Source organism: Anomalospiza imberbis, chromosome 1 (assembly GCF_031753505.1).
Source record: "Anomalospiza imberbis isolate Cuckoo-Finch-1a 21T00152 chromosome 1, ASM3175350v1, whole genome shotgun sequence".
Taxonomy (NCBI): Eukaryota; Metazoa; Chordata; class Aves; order Passeriformes; family Viduidae; genus Anomalospiza; species Anomalospiza imberbis.
Window position 1 is genome coordinate 150,651,419 of NC_089681.1, and position 6,092 is coordinate 150,657,510.

At 44.6% G+C, this 6,092-nt stretch overlaps 2 long non-coding RNA genes across 2 annotated transcripts; one reads left to right on the plus strand and one right to left on the minus strand.

Annotated features, from left to right (window-relative positions):
• Positions 1-817: 817 nt before the first annotated feature.
• On the minus strand, positions 818-1,895 carry LOC137485867 (uncharacterized). The gene is made up of 2 exons (XR_011005489.1): positions 1,656-1,895; positions 818-1,075 (listed from the first exon to the last, which is right to left on the minus strand). It is a non-coding gene; the product is annotated as an uncharacterized lncRNA (long non-coding RNA).
• A 663-nt stretch (positions 1,896-2,558) lies between these two features.
• Positions 2,559-3,233, plus strand: LOC137485915 (uncharacterized). The gene is made up of 2 exons (XR_011005504.1): positions 2,559-2,763; positions 3,110-3,233. It is a non-coding gene; the product is annotated as an uncharacterized lncRNA (long non-coding RNA).
• Positions 3,234-6,092: the final 2,859 nt, after the last annotated feature.

Sequence of the window (6,092 nt, forward strand, 5' to 3'; positions counted from 1 at the left end):
TAAGGAACCATGGAGGAAAAGAGGAATGGTTATTCCACATGGACAAATTTCCACTTTGTATCCCTGTCTTCATTCAGATCCCTCCTAATCCGATCGTAGCCCATATCTTGCTAAAAACTGGGATGAATTACATGGATGGATCTTCCAGGATAGCCAAATAAAGTCAAACAAAATTGATGTAAAGCATGAACATTCCACAAAAGTAACACCTTCCATCACTGCCTTAAATCACTGGAACATCCTGAAATTGCTTTTCAAGTTTGGGCTCAGTTCCCACTTTTCCCATTTTGAATTTTGCTTTAGGGTTTGGTGGGATTTTTTTCCTTTTTTATTTTTTTTCGGAGTGCGAATGCAAATATCAACACCAAAACCCATTCCCAGTAGGATGGAAAGGAGACACACAGGGAATATCAACCCTCTCTGAAGCATTCCAGGGATCTTACCAACATCTGTCCCATCCATCCTTGACTTCCCAGTCCAAATCACCACTTTTGAGGCCTCTTGAAAAGCTGAGCTTTGCCTGCACTTGTGCTGTTGACTCAGCTGCTGAGGGTATCCGGTCATTTGGGCTCTGGAGCTCCAGGCAGATGTCCGGAATTCCGGCCAAATCACTCCCCCCTGAGCTGTTGGCTGCAGGAACTGGCACAGAAGCCCTCACTAGCCCAGTTGGCCACCTGGATCCAGCCTGATCTTCGACCCTTTTCCTGGCACGTCTGAGTGTTGTAAAACTCCATTTGTTGGCAGCCATGGGAATTTCTGGGATTTTTTTTTCCGCAGATGTCCGCAGGAACCGCGAGCTGATGCTTCCCGGCCTTCCCAGGATTCCTCTGTTTATTTCCAGACTTTAGAAAGTCCTTGGTGAGGTGAAGATGATTCTTCTGTGGGAAACAGGAGAGGGAGGGAGAATCCAGGGGTTGATTTCACAACCAGTTTTTCAGGGATGCACAGCAAAAAAAGCCCTGGAGACTGGGACACATTTTGCGTTGCAATTCTTCGGGATTGGTTTCAGATGGCAAAGATCTCGCTTGAAAATAGGGACTGGGAGTCCTTCAAACTAAAATCTACAGATGAAGACCTGGAAATGGATGCAGTGGAGAAGATGCGAGTGAGGGAATAAAAGCTAGGGAGGAAGGGATGCCTTGTGAAGGCTGACCTAGAACAGAGACTGGACAGAGCTAAAGAATAAAGCAGGGATTTATTAAAAGGATCTCCTCCATGAATCCACCTTGGGCAGCACAAGAGCCCCAGCCAGGGCTGCACCCAAGATGAACCAAAATGGTCCCAAAATGCACGAGCGCTCCCGGGGGCTCTCACTGTGATGAGTTCTGCTCCATTGGCACATTGGAGTTCATTGTCCCATTCCAGCTTTAGCCCCTGCAGCCCCATCCTGCTTGTTTTTCTCTCTCCAGCCCACGTTGTTTGTGCTCTTGGGCTGAGATTTGGATCATTTGATCCAAATTTGGAGATTTGGATCATTGGAATTCCTTGTCCTTGGTCCCCAGCTGGAGAAGGAATTGTTTTGTCTCCCTGCTCTGTGCAGAGAGCTCATCATCCCCTGATATGAAGCTCAGACCCACACACTAAAGCAGCACAGAATCTGAAAATATAAAAGCTCAAACCTGAGGCATCAGAAGGAGGCCACATTTAAAACTTACAGTTACATTTTAAACTTCCAATCCCAAAATTTCAGCCAAGGTCCTGAAGAAATTTGTGGGTTTACTGAGCAGTGTTTAGAAAAAAAGAAACAAAGATTTTGAAGAAGTGATTGGGAGATGGGGATAATTAAAGTTAAGGAAAAGAAAGGAAGAAGGAAAATTCAGGCAATTATCTACATAGAAGGCGCGAAGTAGAAAACATCTTCCCTCTTAGCTGCTTCCTGCTGGAATTTTCAGTCAAAGAAAGGAAATGCATTCATAGAATCACAGAATCCCAGGATGGGTTGGGGTTGGAGGGACCTTAAGGATCATTTCATCCCCTGGGCAGGGACACCTTCCACTATCCCAGGATGTTCCAAGCCCTGTCCAGCCTGGCCTTGGACACTTCCAGGGATCCAGGGGCAGCCACAGCTTCTCTGGGCACCCTGTGCCAGGGCCTGTCCACCCCTTACAGGGAACAATTCCTTCCTAAAATCTACTCTAAATCTATTGAAATAGTCAACTAAAATTAATCCATCTAAACATTTAATTTATATAAATAGTAATACATTCTTTACATTACCAAAGACAGCAGATTAAGCAACCAATTAGACATTCCTGCCTTTTTCCTTTCCTTTTTTCCCCCTATTTAAACAGGTCCAGGCTGAAATCTTCATCTCAGGGAATTTTTTCCTCCACTTCTAAGATCCAACACCCCAAATTTTGGGAGAAATCAAGCCAGCATGACTCAATCCCGCTCACCTAACACAACATTATCCCTCAGGAATCCAACACACCCACCTAGTGCTCCCAGCCAGTCCCTAATCCCAGGAAAATAGAGGTGGCAACGCACGTGAAAACACTGGTGGGAAGTTTGGATCCCGGGATATTTTTCTCCTGTTCCTTTCCCTTCATTCCTGACTCATTTTTCCCACTGGTTCATTCCTAACCAGGGGCTATTGTCTTGTGACATCACAGGCCATCACCATGGCAACAGTGATGATGTCACAGTTGTGGAATTAGTGCCTATTAACAGGAACAGGCACAGGGAAGGGATGAATAATGAGTTCAGGGCCTGGATTCGACACAAATTACCAGGAATTTTTTGGACAGGAAAAATCCTTGAAAGGTAAATGGGGCTTATATTTAAATATTATGTTTTCATTGGGCTTGGCCAGCGAACAAAAGCTGATATTTGAGTTATAAAACTGCAAACACCAGGGCGAGAACAGCTGGAGGGTCAGGAAAGTTTTTTTTCCATGCAAATGAGCCAAGGATTATGACTTTATTTGGAATGCTCATGGACAGGAGCATATGCCCTAGAACCCAAAAAAGCCCAGGGCTCATTTACATTGAGTTTCTCAGCCTGACAGAGAACTGAGTTGTGTTTAACCACACTGTGCTTGAAGTTGTCTTTCCCTTCACAATTTGTCTCTGTTTTCTGATTAACTTTATTATTTTCTCTTTTTTTCCAGCCTCAGATCATTTTGGTTTTGATTAGGATGGATTACCAGCATCATCCTTCACCCATCACCAACCAGAAGGAATAAAAACCATTGCTGAAATGCTGAATTTTATTAAAATCATTGAGCACACAAACTCTGGTCTGGATTCATCCAGAGCTGTAAACCTTACCTTTTTCTTATTCCTGTTTTCCTTTTTTTCCTGTGGGGAAAAATGAGGACTAAGATAAAGGATGATAGATTTAGATGGAATATTGGGAAGGAATTCCTGGCTATGAGGGTGGTGGAGGGCTGGGATGGAATTGCCAGAGCAGCTGTGGCCCTGGATCCCTGGATCCCTGGCCCCTGGATCCCTGGAAGTGTCCAAGGCCAGGCTGGACACTGGGGCTTGGAGCAGCCTGGGATAGTGGGAGGTGTCCCTGCCATGGCAGGGGTGGCCCTGGATGATCTTCAAGGTCCCATTCCAACAGAAGCCATCCACCAGCTTTGGTTCTCCTTGATTTTGGACCAGGAGAACTTTTCCAAACATCCAGCTGGTCCGTAGGAAGGAGATAATCCTGAGTGGGAAAGGGGATTTCATTCTGGGATGGGTGAGGTGGTGCCTTTCCTGGACAATTCCTGCTGAGCCAAATCCCCCTGGCAGACAGCTGCCACTCCCACCTTATTTCCTTTATTTTTCTTTTCCTTAGTCACACCCACAATTAAATTTTATGAGCCCACAAGGTGTCCCCTGCCCATGGAACTGGATGATCTTTATGGTCCCCTCCAACCCATGCCAGTCTGGGATTCTGGGATTCATTTGAATTGTTCAAATAAGGATTCCAGCCACCTGCAGCTTTTCCAAAATCCAGGAGGGAAAAGGTGACACCTCCAGAGGCTGCTCCTGCTGCTGCCCCATTGTTTGTGTGGGGACAGCGAAGGCCCAGGAATCCCAGCCCTGATAACTGGAATATTTTGGGGTTAGGACAGGGAATTTGATGAAATGTGAGAGGTGATTTTATCCAAGGAGAGCCACTTGAGCACGGAATCGCCACCTCTGACCTGCAGTTCCACGGAGCTCCAAAACAACTCCTACACTGAGCAATCACGTCTCCACTTGTCACATTGTCCTTGCTGGCACCTTCCTCCCCCCATCCTCAATCTCTGCTATTCCTTGGCATTTATTGTGACATTTTCCTACTGATTTAACAAAAAAAAAACAAAAAAAAAAAAAAGGTTTATTGTACAATTTTCTCCTATAGCAAAATATAATTTTTTTTCCTATAGCACAATAATATCCGTGTGCAGTTTTCCATTTTTAACACTTCCTAAGATTTCCCTTTTTCTTCTTGTTTTCCAGAATGAAACTGGAACATTATTTTCCAAGGAAAAAAAAAAAAAAAAAGAAAAACAAAAAAAAAGTCCAGGAAATTGTAGGTATTTAATTCTAATATTTTAATTGAAAATTTAAGTTTTAAAGGGTCAGGCTCTGAGATTCGGATGGAAGTTTCAAGCCAGGTTGAAAATCTAGCTTCAAGTCATAATTGCTTCCTCTTCAGCTCCTTTGGCATGCTCAGAGAGGATTCCCAATCTGCCCAGGAGTTCCTGACGGCTGGAACACCCTGTCCCAAGCACCTTCCCGGGCTGAGTGTTTTTCCAGAGGCCCCAAGGCTCCCACTCCATCCTTTGGCAGGTGACAGCAGCACCGCAGCCTCCAGGCAGGAGGGCGCAAGCCAAGCCTGGAGGGTGCTGTCAGCAGGCAGGGATGTGCTGGGACAGCGGCTCCGGAGATCCCAGGCAGGTGGAAAACGCCAGGATTTCACTCCCTGCTACTCCCTGCAACTTCCTGAAGGGAGGCTGTAGACAGGTGGAGATCGGTCTCTTCCACCGGGCAGCAACTGACCGAACCAGAGGACACAGCCTCAAGCTACATCAGGGAAGGTACAGGTTGGATATTAGGAAAAAAACTTTCACCAAAAGAATAATAAAGTACTGAAATTGTCTTCCCAGGGAGGTGGTGGAATCACCATCTCTGGATGTGTTCAAAAAAAGACCGGACATGGCACTTGGTGCTATAGTCGAGTTGAGGCGTTAGGGCTTGGGTTGGACTTGATGACCTTAGAGGTCTCTTCCAACCTCATCATTCTGTGATTCTGTGATTCTGTGATTCTGTGATTCTGCTCTTGACATCGGGATCAGGCTGCCCATCTGCTTCCACCGGATCCGTGACCCCACGGATTCAGCACGGAGCCACTGCAGGAGATAACGGTGACCTGGGGTGTCCTCAGCTTGTCACTCCGCATCCCAAATATCCTGAGGAGAAATAGCCCCGCTGGGACAGCAGTCACAGCTCCCAGATTATCTGCCCTGCTGTTTAGGAATTTTTGTGAGTTTAACACAGCTTTTTCTGTCTAGAAATCATCAAAAATTCATATTTTGATATTTTTTGAAAGTTGGAAGATGTCCCAGTGAAGTCAGCGAGATTTAAAAAGTCACTAAGTCGTGCTTGTTTAGAAGGGAGGTTGCTCCTTGAGAAGCCCCCACACACATTGCTATAGAAATAGAAATAGAAATAAAAATGAAAATATAAATATAAATATAAATAATATAAAATTATAAATATAAATATAAATATAAATAAACAAAATAAAAATAAACTATGAATATTAATATGAACGTGAATAAACATAAATATAAATATCAATATCAATATCAATATCTGTATAGCACATCACAGACACACCTGTCCAAATGTGACTCCACACAGACATTTAAGAGAGAGCTCCTGCTTTGATCATCTTTCATTTTAAACAGGGAAAAGTGGTGTTTGTTTTATCCTGTTTTACAGATGGGATGAGCCCAGGATCAGGGATTTAGGGATGAGTTTAAGAAGCGTCTCACAAATGAGATGAGCTGAGAATCAGGGACTAAGGGCTGAGTTTGGGAAGTATCTGAGATGAGATGAGATAAGAATCAGGGGTTAGGGCTGAGTTTGGGAAGTATCTCACACTTGAGA